Here is a 16,383-nt window from a genome sequence, read left to right on the forward strand (position 1 = left end):
CTGGATTTTTATTAGTTTAGTTTGTGTTGGTACAGTCCCTCTCTTTTTTTCTCTCTGTACCTCATAGGATAATTTTTCATGCTTTCTCCACGAGACTGTAAGACCCATGTAGGTGGCTCACATCCCTGGTTGTGACATGTTGTTTTCAGTGTTAGCACACTATCTCACATTATAGGCATGGAAATAGTTGTTGAGTGAATGGATGTTCAAGGGATTTGACCCATACATCACTTAAAATTAAGCCAAGGTACTGGGTAGACTTCAAAGACTAGTGTTTGAGGTGCAGCCAGAGGCAGCCTGAAGGCAGTACTGGGCAGGGAGGGTGTGGTGTGCGGCCGTCTGGTCCCTCTGTGAGGGAGTGGTCTGGAAGCTTTGTGCTGCACGGGTTTGCATAGGCAGACTGTGTACAGAGGATAAGAGGGAGGGATGCAGGGCTCATGCCCTCCTTCCAGGAGGCCGCCACCGGCCAAAGGAAGATGGTCTAAAAGCAGTGTTGGGGTAGGCGAGGCGCTGTTTATTTGGAATATTAGAAGTGTTTGGTTTGCTCATAAAAATCATGATAGAGTTGTTGTTACTCTGTTTAAATATATGATTTGAATTTTATTTCACATATTTAAAATTTGACTAAAAATTGGTCTGTAAACGGTTGTACCTTTTTCTTGAATTTTATGTTTGCATCTTCCTCCAACTTCTCTTTCTAACTGGGTCTCTTTCTAAGAACGTTAAATAGAGAACAATTCAGCATGTACTCATGCCACCCCTTACTTCCACTCTGTAGCAGCACCCCTCGTGGCTGGGCTTCAGAGTAACCATGGAGCGTCCTCCCTGCCAGCCTGCTGCCTGAGAACCATCTTTTCTCCTGACTGTCTGGCCATGCGCTGCCCCCTCCCCTGTGGGCCCTGGAAACCCGTCAGCCAGGCTCATCAGTCTAGTTGCTCAGCCCTTAGGGGTCTAAAGGTGGGACTCACTTGCCACGGTACCTTTTGCCTCTAGTAGGTGTGGTAGCTTTGTAAAATGTAGCCTTTGGTTTTTTAAATCCCTGGTTTTCTGATTTTCTGTAAAAGTGGTACCCCTAGTTTAGGATCACATGAATGTGTGCTGCTGTCTAAGACAATGGTCTTGTTCTCTGTGCTGGGTTCTGTGGGCTGGGCAGTCAGAAAAAGAACCCCACTTGGGTCTTGTTTTTAGCCAGAAATGAGTCCAGACAGCTGTCCATGTGAATCAGGGGGAGGTGGTTTGGTGGTGCTCTCAGCATCCTCTGTGAGCTGGAGGGTCAGTGCTCTCTGGGAGTTAGCTCCCTGTCTTCTCTTCCAAAGAATAGAGAGCTTGAACTTTGTTTCATGCCTTGAGCCACAAGGCAGTCCAGGCCTTTGAATTAGAGCAAACAATGATACATTTTTCTATTTTACTTTCTTCTGTCTGTCTCTTGATGTGGAAAATACGTGAAAGGACTTATATTTGGAGATTGGGGTGATTGTGACAGTTACCTTAAAGGAGTGGCTCTCACCTGGGATTAGTATTGCTCTCCCCATGTGACATCTAGTGGTGTCTGGAAATTTGGGGTTGTCACAGCTGGGGAAGGGGATGCTGAGGCCGGCCAGCTGCTGAATATCCTACAGAAGACAGGACGGCCCCCACCACAGAGAACAAGCCACTCTAAAATGTCAGTTGTGGGGCTTCCCAGGTGGCACAGTGGTTAAGAATCCGCCTGTCAATGCAGGGAACATGGGTTCAAGCCCTGTTCCGGGAAGATCCCACATGCTGCAGAGCAGCTAAGCCCGTGCACCACAACTACTGAGCCTGCGCTCTAGAGCACGCAAGCCACAACTGCTGAAGCCCACGTGCCACAGCTATTGCAGCCCGCGCGCCTAGAACCCGTGCTCCACAACAAGAGAAGCCACCGCGGTGAGAAGCCCGCACACTGCAATGAAGAGTAGCCCCCGCTCACTGCAACTAGAGAAAGCCCGTGCGCAGCAACAAAGACCCAATGCAGCCAAAAATAATAAATAAATAAAAAAAATAATAAATGTAAAAAAACCTGTCAGTTGTGCCGAGGTTGAGATTCCCCGGCTTTCAGTTTGATGGCTTCATGAAGCCTTGGGTGTACACTCCTGGGAGCCCGGCTCAGAGGGTTCTTGGGGGCGAGAGCCGTAGTTTGCCCCCGTCTCCAACTTCTTCCACACCCACCGGTTTGGTTTGGTTTGGTTTTTTCAAGTACCTTTAACAGCACTTATTCTTTCCCCCACCCCGAGGTAAAATTCATATAACAAAACCATTTTAAAGTGAACAATTCAGTGGCATTTTAGTAATTCACAGTGTTGTGCAGCCACTACCTCTACCTAATTCCAGAACATTTTTGTCACCCCAGAAGCATCCCTGTATCCGTCGAGCAGTTGTCCGTTGCACACAGAGCCCCTGGCAGCTACTGCCTCTGTCTCCGTGGATTTGCGTGTTCTGGCTGTTTCACATAAACAGAATCATACCGTGTGTGACCTTTTGTGTCTGGCTTCTTCACGTAGCGTAATCCATGCTGTATGTGTAGCAGTGCCTCATTCCTCTTCATGGATGAATAGGATTGCGTTGTGTGGGTGTACCGCACTTTGTTTATCCATTCATCTCCTGATGGACATTTGGGCTGTTGCCCCCTTTCGGCTGTTGTGAAGAGTGCTTCTGTGAACATACGTGTACATGTATTGAATACCTGGTTCCAGTTCTTTTGGATGTATACCTACAAGTAGAAATGCTGGGTTGTATGGTGATTCTGTGTTTAACTTTTTGAGGAACCGCCACACTGTTTTCTTCATGCCCACTTTTACTGCCAGAAAAGTATGTGCTTGCTTATAACATAAGCAGCGTTCGAGCATAATTCGAAAACAAAACTATGTTGTTATAAATAAATGCCTTAGAATTCATAGTTCAGCTGGGGGCGCCAGCTTGTTGGTGCCTCTCCTGACCCCCAGGTTAGGGGCACGCACTGAGTCTGGAAATGTAGTAGAGGGTTGATCAGTAGGCAAGAGGCAACCTGCGAAATGTCCAAGAGCGGCCTTGCCACAGAGTATTTTGGAGAGATTACCAGAACATCTTTAAGTGTACTGAAACTTAGTTTCTGGGAAAGAGCACGCAGGTATTTCAGAAGAAATCTAGAAGTAAATATTTTTTCACACTGGCTGCAGTGTGATGAGAGGCAAGTCCAGAGGCTTGTTGCTGTGTCTGCTGCTCTGGCCTTCTGGACACCCAGGGCCACATCTTTGGACGGCACTGCAGCAGCGGGACTGGGCCAGAGGGGTGGGCTGGAGATGTGCCCAGGTGGACTTGCCTGCACTTAGGGAACAGTCAGCCTGTGGCTTCTTTGACATTCACATGAGATCCTCTGTGGGCCAGATGGGAAGTCTGGGGAAGGTTACTCTTAGAATCTTCTTGAATTGCAATGTTTTTTTTCTGTTGCTGTTACTATAATTTTTGTAGTAAGAGGATTCTAAACACCCCTTCCCCCTGATGCTTTTCAGTTTAATTCAAGATATTTTCCCTGAGGCATTTCTAAGGATTTTTCTTTTTTTTTTAAAGAAATTGAGATCAGATTTCTTCTTTTCCACACTGAAAAACTTACCACTAAGTTAATACAAAGTACTGATAAGTAAAGTGATTTGGGGGCAAGAAATGGTGATGGGGAAGGGGCGGAATTATGTGCTTATTAACATGTATGGAATATTGTGCCTCACAACCTGAATCAATGCAAATACAGCCTTTTCTCTGTTGCAGACAATTTTACATGTTTTGGAGACCAGACCAGAAGCACTTCTGAATTAAGGTAATTTTGACGTAATTGATTCTTACCAGTTTTTAAAGTACAATATTTAAATTTCTTCAGGGTTTCTTTTTTTGAGAACCTGGTTTTTGTTACAATTTTGCCCATCTCTCATTTTTAAGCCCAAAGTTGTTTTCAAACACATTGATCCAGAGAAGGGTTTTCTCTTCAAAGTCTTCATCCAGTCAGTGTTCAGCACGAAGGGCTAAGGTCCCAGAGATGATGGTCCACATTCTGGACAAGAGCAGTATTTCTCCAGCTTCTTTCAGTAGAAAGCAGAAGAGCCTCTTTTGCAAATCAAATCTTGGTTGGAATACCAGCAGATCATACAGATAAAGGTGAGGCCACACAATTCAGAAGAAAATTCCAATATGTTTGTATGGAATGGGGGCAATAAATGTGTCACAGTGTTGGTGGTGAATCTGGGCAAGGGTATCCAGTTCTTTGTATTATTCTTGCAACTCTTTGTAAGTTGAAATTATTTATTTTTTTATATTTATTTATTAAAAATTTAATTTATTTTTTGGCTGCTTTGGGTCTTCGTTGCTGCGCCCAGGCTTTCTCTAGTTGCGGCGAGCAGGGGCTGCTCTTCATTGCGGTGCGTGGGCTTCTTATTGCAGTGGCTTCTCGTTGCAGAGCACGGCCTCTAGGCACATGGGCTTCAGTAGTTGTGGCTCGTGGGCTCGGTAGTTGTAGCTCGCGGGCTAGAGAGCACAGGCTCAGTAGTTGTGGCACACAGGCTTAGTTGCTCCGCGGCATGTGGGATCTTCCCGGACCAGGGCTCGAACCCATGTCCCCTGCATTGACAGGCGGCTTCCTAACCACTGCATCACCAGGGAAGTCCCTGAAATAATTTTAAATTGAAAAACAAAACTAAAACGAATGAATTAGGTGCTTGACCAGTTCGGTATCCATATGTAAAAGGTGAACTTGACTCCATAGACAAAAATTAACTCTCAAAATGAATCAGACACAACCTAACAGTAGAAAACATCTAAAAGAAAACAGAAAATCGTTGAGACTTTGGGTTAGGCAAGGATTTCTTAATGACATCAAAGACACAGTTCATTAAAGAGAACATTTATAAATTGGACTTCATCAGATTTAAAAATATCTCCTCCTTCAAAAACACTGTTAAGAGAATGAAAAGACAAGCCACAGACTGGCAGAAAATACTAGCCGATCACACGTTTTCTACATAACTTATGTCTAGAATAAGTAAAGAACTCTTACAATTCAATATTAAGAAAACAACAACCTGAAAAAAAAGCAAGTGATTTGAACAGAGACTTCACCAGAGAATATAGAGAGATGGCAGATGAGCACGTGAAAAATCATTAGCCATCAGGGAAATGCAAATTAAAACCACAACGAGGGGACTTCCCTGGCCATCCAGTGGTTAGGACTTCGCCTTTCAATTCAGGGAGTGTGGGTTGGATCCCTGGTTGGGGAGCTAAGATCCCACATGCCTTGTGGCCAAAAACCAAAACAGAAGCAATATTGTAACAAAATTCAATAACGACTTTAAAAATGGTCCATGTCAAGGGGCTTCTCTGGTGGCTCAGTGGTTGGGGGTCTGCCTGCCAGTGCAGGCGACACAGGTTTGAGCCCTGGTCCGGGAGAATCCCACATGCCGCGGAGCAACTAAGCCTGTGTGCCACAACTACTGAAGCCCGCACGCCTAGAGCCCGTGCTCCCAACGGGAGAGGCCACCACGGTGAGAAGCCTGTGCACCACAGTGGAGAGGGGCCCCCGCTCGCCGCAACCAGAGAGGGGCCCGCGTGCAGCAACAAAGACCCAACGCAGCCAAAAATAAAATAAATAAATTTATTAAAAAAAAAACACACAACGAGACACCACTAACCACCTATTACAGCGGCTAGAATGGAAAAGACTGACCATACCACGGGCTGCCGAGGGTGTGCAGGCGCCGGACTCCCATGCGCCGATGGTGGGCATGAAAAATGGTGCCACCGTGTTGAAGACAGTCCAGCCGTTTCCTAATGGGTTAGACATACGCTTGCCGTGTATGATCCAGCCTTTCCACTCCTAGGTGTTTACCCAAGAGAAACGAGGGCAGACATCCGTGTAAAGACGTGCAACAGCATGGATGCATCTCAAAGTAACCATGCTGAGGGAGCGAAGCCAGACCACAGAAAAGTACATACTGTATGATTCCACGTATATAAAACTCTAGAAGATGCAAACTTACGTGTAGTGACAGAAAGCAGATTCATGGTTGCCTAGGCGTCGGGGGTGGGGTTACAGAGGGACACAAGGAGACTTTTGGGAGTGTAGATGTGTTCATCACCTTAACTGAGGTGGTGGTTTCATAGGTGTATAGTATGTCAGAGTGTATCAAATTGTAATTGTTTATTGTGTTATTTACCTTCAATAAAGATATTTTTTAAGCTAAACGAGCAATTAGCATAGGAGCAGGCCCTGCCTCTACCTTCTGAACCCCTGTATCACGCTGGTGGCTGCCGCCGCCCGTATTTTTCGTTTCTGTGGCGGGCCTGTTCCACTGACCGGGTCGGAAGAGTGCCAGGTGAGGGAGAAGTTTTCTGTTACTTAAATCGTTTCAAGTGGAAAACCCTATTACTGCTTTTGTAACAAGTTCAATTTAGTGACATTTGCTGTGGTTCAGTCGGGTTTTAAGGACCTTATGTGGATTCTCATTGAGGCCTCATAGCATGTGAGGTAGGTAGTGTTACTGTTTCTACTTTCAGACCAAAATTCAGAGGCACAGAGAGATTGTCAACTCGGTGGAGGCCACCTGGTACTGAGAGTGGGGTCTGGAAGTCAGAAGTGCGGCCCGCAGCCGGGTGCAGCCACGTGGCCTCTGCCAGCCGGTCCTGCACAGGCCGGCTGGACGTGCAGAGGCACGTGGGAGACCCAGTTGTGCTCATCGTAGTTTGCAGGGAGTGTGAAAGCAAAGATTACGCCTGCGTACTGGAGTGCAAGTGGCACAGCTGAGAGCAGAGTTTCCCCCAAACTTGAGGGTTACAGCCTCTCAGAGGTGCCTCTGTTTTGTGCAGTTGATGTCCAGTCCCTGCCACCTTTCCCGGTTAGACCTTCCTACTAGGTGTGTGCCGTTCACTTCTCGGATAGCATCAATTATGTATGAAGTTTGGCTCTGAAATCCTTCAAGTGGGACTTCCTGTGTGGCCTCAACGGGTTTGAAGGGGTATGTACTAGGCTCTGTGTTCAACCTGGGGAGCAAGGTCAGCTGTAGAGGGAGAACAGGACAGAAGAACAGATGGGTTTTTTAGTGCATCAGACAGAAGGATTCAGGAGAAAGGGTCACTGGCTGTTTCCTGTGACTCCAGAGGGAAAGGCGACCTGGGTGAGGGTAACTCACACCTGCTGTCCAGCACTGGCTCAGCCCTGTCTTCCCATCCCACTCTCTGAGCTGCCACTTGCAAAGGACCTCGCGCCTCCCACTGTGATTTCTGCTGTCACTCCTAATTGCCAGCATCCGGCAGGTGAGCGAGCTGATCTGTAAGGCGACGTAGGGGAGGTGATACTGGGGTCAGGTAAGACCACCTCATCTTGCTCAGTGTCTGAGCTGGGAGACGGGTTAGTTCCATGTGGGGAGAGCCTAGTTCCTGTTCCTTTAGGAGGTTACTGAAGTGGGTCAGGCAGCCTCTAGTTGGGTGCCTGCTGTGTGAGTGAAGAGATGAGAAGGGCCCAGTGCTGTGCTGGCCACTACAATAGCTGGTGGCCACTAGCCACATGTGACTGGTGAGCACTGGAAATGAGGCTCGCCCAAATTGAACTATAAATACACCCTGCACTTGAAAAATTTAGTGTGGACTTGCCTGGCGGTCCAGTGGTTAGGACTCCCAACTCAGGGAGCACAGGTTCGATCCCTGGTCAGGGAAGGTTCTGCATGCCGCATGGCTCCACCAGAAAAACAAAACAAGGAAAACTTAGTGCGACAAATGAGTGCAAAATAGCCTACTTACAATTGTTCTGTATCGAGTACATGTTGAAACAACGTTTTTGGTTGGGTTAAATAAATGTATTATTAAAATTAATGTAACCATGTTTCTGTTTACTTTTTTAATGTGGCTGATGGAAAATTAATTCCACATGTGGCTCCCGTTGTACTTGTATCGGACAGCGCCTGCTTAGAGCGATGAGCTGATTGGAGGAGATGGGTAGGAGCTGAGATGAGTGAGGCACTGGGTCCTATGAGCCTGGGGCCTGGAGGTGACACCTGGCAACTCGTAAACCTGAATCACAGCTCACCTGAACTAATGACATTCAATTTTCAAACTAATGGTCAAAGCAGTTTTAATTTTTTTTAATTGAAATACAGTTGATTTACAATGTTAAGTTAGTTTCTGGTGTACAGCAAGTGATTCAGTTGTATATACATATTCGTTTTCATATTCTTTTCCATTATGGTTTATTACAGAATATTGAATGTAGTTCCCTGTGCTGTACAGTAGGTCTTTGTTGTTCACCTGTTTTATATACAGTAGTTTGCATCTGCTAATCCCAAACTACTAATATATCCCTTCTCATCCCCTTTCCCCTTTGGTATAAGTTTCTTTTCTATGTCTGTGAGTCTGTTTCTGTTTCATAAATAAACTCATTTGTGTCATATTTTAGATTCCACATTTAAGTGATATCATATGATATTTGTCTTTCTCTGTCTGACTTCACTTAGTATGATAATCTCTAGGCCCATCCATGTTGCTGCAAATGGCATTATTTCGTTCTTTTTTATGGCTGAGCAGTATTCCATTGTATATATACACCACATCTTCTTTATCCATTCCTAAGTGTTCCTAAGCAACACTTAGGTTGCTTTCATGTCTTGGCTATTGTGAATAGTGCTGCTATGAACGTTGAGGTGCATGTATCTTTTCGAATTAAGAGTTTTCTCCGGATACATGCCCAGGGGTGGGATTGCTGGATCGTACGGCAACTCTAGTTTTAGTTTTGTAAGGAACCTCCTCCATACTGTTTTCCATAGTGACTGCACCAATTTACATTAAAAAAAATTTTTTTTTGGTGGGTAGAGTGGTTTTAAGATGCTGCCTCTAGAAGTGGAGAACCTAAGATCTCTTGCCCCTGGTGGGATACCTCCATTAGGAAGAAAACACTGCTCCCCCCGGCTGGGGCAGAAGGCCATGTCCAGGTGTTAACTTCCATTGCGTCATTGTCGGAGAGCTTGTCCTCCTGGAATGACGTGTGGGAGCAGGTGATTAAGGGAGTGAAATTTCTTTCTGTGGTCCCTTGACCATTTCTAGCCAGTTAGGGATTGCTTAGAGGGCCTGCATGGTTAACTCTGGAGCTGGCCTAAATCAGAACCGTAGCCAATGCCGTTTGTGACTGTGAATCTCGGGTAGGTTGTGACTCCTTTTCCTCCTGTTTACCGTGTGGACAATCGGTTGAACCTCCTCCTAGAGGGTGGTGAGGACACATGTGACATTACATGGCAAGGGGTCCTAAGTCAGCTGTGACCTCAGAGTATATTGTGAATCACCTTTTATGTGATTTTGAAGCAGTCAGGAATCCAAGTGGTGAGACCCTATAGACTCTTCTGAGCCAGCTTGTGAGGTTGGCCTCGTCTGTCGTTCGTTTAGACTCTGGTCTTGGGGGATGGAGCCACAGCGTCTTCTGTCCACAGCAGATGCTCGGTAGACAGGGGTGAGGAAGACAAATAAGGGGTTTGTAGAGCGAAACCAAGAGCACTGCTGATAAAGGGAGAATGGCCCCAGTTCCCGGACCCGGCCTGGGTGCCACGCCTGGTCGGAACGCAGACAGGCCGCCCCGTTTCCTGCAGCAGAACCGCTCAGCAGAGATGTTGGGTGTCGAAGAATCACAGAGCTGTTTTGCAAAAGTCAAGACGTATTCAGAAGAAATTAATATACTTTGATGAGTATGAGTCATGCTTTTACTTTCTGTAACTTTTGTGGGGAGATGCTAGCTGTAGGCTGTCTGAATTGACGGTTTTGAGAGGAGCAGTTTAGGGCAGCTCTGCTCACATAGAACAAGACCTCGGCTCCCTGGGTTGTCGCTTAGGACATCTCTCCCACTGTCAGCAAGGGTGTAGTTATGCGTCCCGTCCGTAGGGGTTTCTCTCTCGTGGCCCACTTTTCACATCACGGACAAGCCTTGGCTGCTGCCTTCAGGTGGGAAGACAGAATCCCACAGCCTCGAAGGAAGCAGGGGAGCCTGAGCTGCGCCTGGCTCGCGGTGGAGGAGACGCAGAGACGCGGCAGGGGCTGCGTGTTGGGGCGGGGCTGGGAGATGCTGGGAATTGCGGGGGGGGGGGGCGGAAAGCACATTCCTGCCACCCCTAGGCAGGTGCCAGCCGGCAGAGGTGGGCCCTGGGCAGCACGGAGCTGGGCAGCAGGTGGTCTCTGCCTTCCCTGAGCCCCCACCCGCCCCCCGCAGCACTGCCCGCTTGGGCTCCCTTGGCTCCCACTGTCCGTGCTGCCAGGGCCCCTGGGTCTTCTAGGCCTGCTCTGGTACTTTGTTAGCTAGAAATGTGAGGTGGATTGAGATTCGAATGTTCCCTTCTAGTTCAAGAATTTTTCTTAACAGGCACAAAACAGTATTCGTATGATAGCTTAAATAAAATAAGTCTGGGTTTTAAATTATTCAGCACAATAACAGTATGTTTGCAACTTTGCTTTCAGTACCGTACTTCTTATCAGATGTTTTAATGTGTTCTGAAATGTAAATTCCTTTTTTATATAAATATATTTATTTATTATTTATTTTTGGCTGCGTTGGGTCTTCGTTGTGGTGCACGGGCTTCTCACTGCGGTGGCTTCTCTTGTTGCGGAGCGTGGGCTCTAGGTGCGCAGGCGTCAGTAGTTGTGGCACACAGGCTCTAGAGCGCAGGCTCAGTAGTTGTGGCACACGGGCTCAGTTGCTCCGCGGCGTGTGGGATCTTCCTGGACCAGGGCTTGGAACCCACGTCCTCTGCATTGGCAGTTGGATTCTTAACCACTGCACCACCAGGGAAGCCCTGAAATGCAAATTCTTTATAGTAATTTTCAAATGTGACATTGCGTAGCAACCATAAATAGTTTGCATATGATGGTAAAACTAAGTAGTGCCTTCTGAACGATGGGTTTAGATGAGCAGACGGTGGAATCTTGCGGCTATTGATATTGCTACCTGCCTGATGAGGCACATCTCTGTGGAGGGAGGATGGAGCTGGCTTACAAAAAATATGTTTTTTACTTTTTGTGCTCTCTGCAATCTGTCCATGGGGCTGGAGTACTGTCCTTTTGTTCTCAGGCACATGGTTGATTTTTTAAATTTTATTTTTTGGGCTGTGCTTCGCATCTTCGAGGATTTTAGTTCCCCGACCAGGGATCAAACCCGAGCCCAGCAGTGAAAGTGCCAAGTCCTAGCCACTGGACCACTAGGGGAAGTCCCGGTACATATTTGATTTTTTGTTAGGCAGTAAATCCCTTTGGATGCATTTAACCCTATTATGACCCCACTCACTCAAGGACTGGCTTTGGGTCTTGGGAAATCAGGAAAGCACGTGCTGCAGTGGTGTTGGAACCATTCACAGGGCATCAGACCAGACATCAGCATGGTACCATCTTGGGGGCTTTTCCACTGCCGTGATGTCTGGGTTTAGCGTGGATTTCCTAAAATGACACATGGGTTCCCAGAAATTCAGTTTGAGTGTATGTGGCGTTTGACTATTAGTGACGTTATGAAGTTATGTGTAGGTTCTGTTGTGATTTGAAAAGTACAAGAACCTTTATTTTCAAAAGGTCGTAAACGGAAGTGAGACTCTTCTTCCCTCTTATAGAACATCAGCTGGGGGCCTCCTAGTGATCAGACCTTTGTAAGGCTAATAATTAAATTCACTTTATGTATAGATTATATCTTGTATCTTTTTTATTTCTATTTACAGAACTAATGTACGATCGTTGTATGAATTTAGTTCTGGTAAGAATGATTACATTTTTTACATTGTCCTAGTGCTTTAAGGGGATATGCTTAAATTGGAGTTAAACAGTAATTTAGAAGAAGAGTATATACTACATTGTCCATAAATGTAAAATGTGAAAAATAAAATGTCTTATGTGTGCATTATCAGTAAACACTTAACTGAGGGGCTGTGAGTTTTCTTTTAAAATTTGCATCAGAAAATTGAGATACAGGAAAATCTCATGGGGTATCTTAGATGTTGGGGACAGACTATTTAAATCATTGCATTCTAGTAAAATGTAACACACACATGTCAGTCTTAAAATAACGTGTAAAAATTTGCTGGATACTTTAATCCAGAGCCAGACGGGAATTTTGTGTGTTACTAAGTTTCCTCTGTCAGTCTCCATTACCAGCTGGTCAACCATATTAAAAACTAGTTATGGTTTACTTTGTATTGAATATTCTGATATCTGCTACTTCTTAGAAGCTGATGTAATGTTTCATCAAAACTTAATTTTTTGTCACTTTTGAAACATACCAGCCTCCATGGTCAACCATTCAGTTGTTCAGACAAATTTGAGAATTTTGGGGATTGTCTCTTTCTCACAGACAACCAGCTAACGTGGCAGCGTGATCCATGTCAAAATACAACACAATCTGCTTGTGAGATCCCTGTGCTCCTATATTTTTAAAACTAAGAGATATATAACAGATTTCATACATACTTGTAATGTAGTCAAACAATACCAAGAAGTAATGACTTTTAAAAAAATTTATTAAGAGAATGTTCAAACATAGATTACAGGCAGAATATTATGAAATCATCCAGCTCTAACAGAATTCTGCTAGTTTTGTTTAATCTCCTTTCTTCCTGTCAGAGTGTTTTAAAGGAAGTCCCCAAATCATATCATTTCACTCATAAGCAAGAAGCATTTCTCACGGTTAAGGACTTCAGTTTCATTATGGCGCCGAACGAAGGAGCGGCAGCCCCTTGCCATCGATACCCAGACGACACTCAGGCTTTCCTGGTTTCCTCTGTGCGTTTGGATTTTAAATCAAGATTCAAGGTCTCTAACATTTAAACAGAAACTATTCTAATGGAAAATTGAAATACATAATAAGTTAACAAATAGTATAAGGAACTCCATCACCAAACTAAAGCAATTACCAACTCACGACCGAACTTGTTTTTCTGTGCTCTCCCCTGTTTCCCTCCTTGGTTGTTTTACAGCGAATTTCAGACACGTCATTTTATTCTTAAATCTGTCAGGGTATACCTTCCCACGCCAGGGAAGGCTGCGGGTGTCTCGTGGTGGAGTTGTCCCGCACCCTGGGGATTTGCCCTCACTGCTCGGGTTTTGTTAAAGCAGCTGTGACCCAGGAAGGGCTTGACTGCTGTCCATTGCCCTTTGGACTTGTGCTGTCTCGATTTCGGAGATTAACTTGGATTTGGGAATGGAAGAAAAACCAGAAAAGCTGGTGAAATTGATTCAAATCCCTCATGCAAACTCCCCTCTTTCAGCATGCTCTTTTGTCTGGAGGTGAGGTGCGGTACTGGTACTCGTGTGGCCGAGCAGGTTGGCAGACTCCTGCCCCCGTGGCGCGGGGTGCTCGGCGCGGCTGCTGTTGCCCCAGGACGTTGAGCGCAGCACGGGCACCGGTGGCTGGCGTCCCGGGCCGCCTTCCTGTGGGTCGCAAACCCGCGTGTGCGTGGCGGCTGCTCTGTGGGGGATGCACTTAATAGTCTGATCACTGATCACGCAGAAAGGCTTACAGAGCCCTTTACAGTTGTCTTGTTAGTTTTCTTCTTGGCCCTGCGGTGTTGGTGCTGTCGTTCCTGTGGTGCAGTCAGCAGACCAGAGTGGAAAGTGAGCGGGTGAAAGTCACATTCCTTGTGTGTCACAAAACCAGAACCTGAAATTATATTTTGATGCAGTCACTCCATTTTGTCCTTAATATCAGCTCGTATCATTGTTAGTGACTGGGTAATAACTGGGGCGCTGGGGGCCCTTGAAGTGTCCTTCCGAGACTTTACAGGGGTCTTGATTAGCGGGGCGTGGTGCTGCATTAATCGTGAAGTACATTATGTCACAAATGTGAAATATTTAAATAAAAAATTATGTTAACACTTTAACTTACAGAGATACTGGGTATAACCTAAAGTAGGGGCAGATCACTTCACATACTTGCTTTTAAGATACTTAAATTTCTGTGGAAAGTATTTCCAAAACAAGCTCTAAATAAAAGCTGGTGGCAGATGTGGGTCATAAAGAACAGAAGTGAGACTCTCAGCAGGTCCTGTCTTAGTGGATTAGACTGGTCAGTGCGCTGAGTCAGCATGGCCAGTGCTTAGCCGTGACTTTGGCCCTGGAGGAGAGAAGGAGCCCAGGTCACGTCAACCTGATGGTGGGCTTCTCAGAGGCTCTGGGGGACTAAGGATAGTGAAGAGAACAGCAAAAGCAGTTACGTGTAAGTAAGACCTTTAAAATGTACATCATTTTTTGTGATCAAAGGAATGTAAACTGCATGTCCAGGATTTGGAAAATGAAGAGAAAAATAAGACCAGTAATTCTAACAAAAATGCTGTCTTATTACATGTGTTTTTGAATCAGGTATGTTTCTGGCCTTCTTAAATAGCTAAAATTATTACACACAAATTTGTTTTTCATTTAGCATATAATGAGCATTTTTCTACCTTTTTATACTATCTCCATTATTGTTCCTAGTGATACGTAATCGTTCACCCAGTAAATGGTTAACATTTACTAGCTTTTTTCTTTTAACTGAAAAGTATGGAGGAAGAATTGTGAATGCTTCTTGGTTCAACAGCCCAGATAACCAGTTAACTTTTTTTGGAAAAAAAAAAGTATATACACATATAATTTTACATATGTAATTTGTCTTTTTTCCTTATATATATATGATAATATGAAAAGTCAGAGCTGCCCCTATTCCTGTGTATTTCCCCCCAAAATAGCCATTAACATTTTCTTGTGTCTATAGAAAAAAGATTGCGTACATTAGCACAGATGTTCATTCTTTTTCTCTACACAAAAGGAGGACTACCACCATTCATATATTTCTCTGTACCTTGCCTCTTTCATTCGCTGTTACCGTCACAGCAGAGCATTTGGGACGAACTTTTAGTGTGTGGGAATTGGGAGTTGTTAGCTTCCCACCAGCCCCACTCTGGATCTGAGTGTGCAGCCTCCTTGCTGTCCGTGGGTCGCCGACTTCTCTTTGGGGGAGTGCTGACTGCTTGGTCTTGTGTGATGGTGGTGTTGCCCGGTCCCTTCACACTCATCCTGTGAGGCCAGTTCAGTGTCCGTTAGCTCAAGGCGCGGGAGGCTGTCCATCGTGGATGTGTGTGTGCCCCACAGAGGAGGTCCTGGACTGTGCCACGTCAGAGCGAACCCCAGTGCCCAGAGGGCGACGGGGAGAAGTGAGCGTGCTGGAGTGTCCCCCCATCGGTGAGAGGCCAGCTGCAGATAACTTCTTTTCCAGATTGGATTTTAAAAAATACACCTTCAACATGTAGAATAAAGAATGTAGTTGAAAAAAAAATTCTAAATGTCTACCAGTAGGTTTCTCTTTCTGACCAGACCGTAGAGATCAAAAAGGGCCTTTCAGGACACTTTTTTTTATTGGTAGTAGAGATATGAATACCCTTTTCTTTAAAAATTAACGGTTATGAATTTTGAGTCTCCTAATTGCAACTTGAATGTGGACACTGGTCGTAGAGAGAGCCGTAATTAAAAGGCAGTATTAATAATTTATGTTACTTAATGATGAAAGAGAAATAGATCTGGTTTTGTTCTCTTTGCTTGTGACTAAAGATTGAAGTCAGCAAGTATTGGTATTATTGCTTCTGAAATTTTGAGAGATAACTGAATTGGAGCTTCTCATTTTAAAGATAGTTAAGTTTTCAATAAATTAATTTCTCTAGTTTAAAGCAATACAGCTGGGTGATTATCATGTATTGATATGTATTCTTTTATAATATGTAAAAAAAGAGCACCTAATTAAAAGAAATATTTAATTTTAATATCTCAGGAGCTATTCCATCTAATACTAGGATTTGGGTCTTTACCTAAAGACCACCTAGCATCTCTGAAAGTTCTTTTTGTTTATCTCGATCCTAGGAGTTTGTTGGTTTTGTCCTTACTTTAAAAACTAGCGTAGCTTTTTAGTGTTTAAATTAGGATCAGAAAACATGGTTTGTTGACTAAAACTAACTGTTTAATTCAGTGTACCTTATGACAACATTAGCTGTTAGTTTTCTTCACGTTGATTTTGGAAGGATTGAATGAAGTAGCTTCTCCACGGACTAAGAACAATTCTTTAACGTGGGGGTGGGGAGTGTTACTGGGATAAAACTGCCCCCAGCTCTGCCGGATTGTCCTTATAGTATAGTTTGATCACGTGTGAAATGCCCGTGCGCTGCAACAGGCCGCCAGGGTTGGTGGGGAGGATGCAGGGCCGTCCGTAAGCTCAGGAAACGCATCGGCACAGCTTTCTGTTTTAAAATTATTTCGTGTTCTTTTGGCACTGTTAGTTATTATTTCATACATTAATATTCATCAGCTGCGGTCCTCAGAGTTTGATACATGAAAACGAGAGAGAGAATGAGCCCGGTTATCACGTAGGGTAACTCC

The 16,383-nt window shown here is 44.9% G+C and overlaps 1 protein-coding gene across 4 annotated transcripts in view; it reads left to right on the forward strand.

The window, feature by feature from the left end:
• The window catches only part of GNB1 (G protein subunit beta 1), a 92,211-nt gene that overhangs the window by 47,364 nt on the left and 28,464 nt on the right, over positions 1 to 16,383 (forward strand). For 3 of the 4 annotated variants that reach the window (XM_019942329.3, XM_033845013.2, XM_019942328.3), the window contains exon 2: positions 3,760 to 3,808. The exons of the other annotated variant lie outside the window; for it this stretch is intronic. The gene's annotated coding sequence lies outside the window, so the exon portion shown is untranslated. The remainder of the gene's footprint in view (positions 1 to 3,759; positions 3,809 to 16,383) is intronic. 4 annotated transcript variants of the gene reach the window in all.

The sequence above is a fragment of the Tursiops truncatus genome, chromosome 1 (assembly GCF_011762595.2).
Source record: "Tursiops truncatus isolate mTurTru1 chromosome 1, mTurTru1.mat.Y, whole genome shotgun sequence".
Classification (NCBI taxonomy): Eukaryota; Metazoa; Chordata; class Mammalia; order Artiodactyla; family Delphinidae; genus Tursiops; species Tursiops truncatus.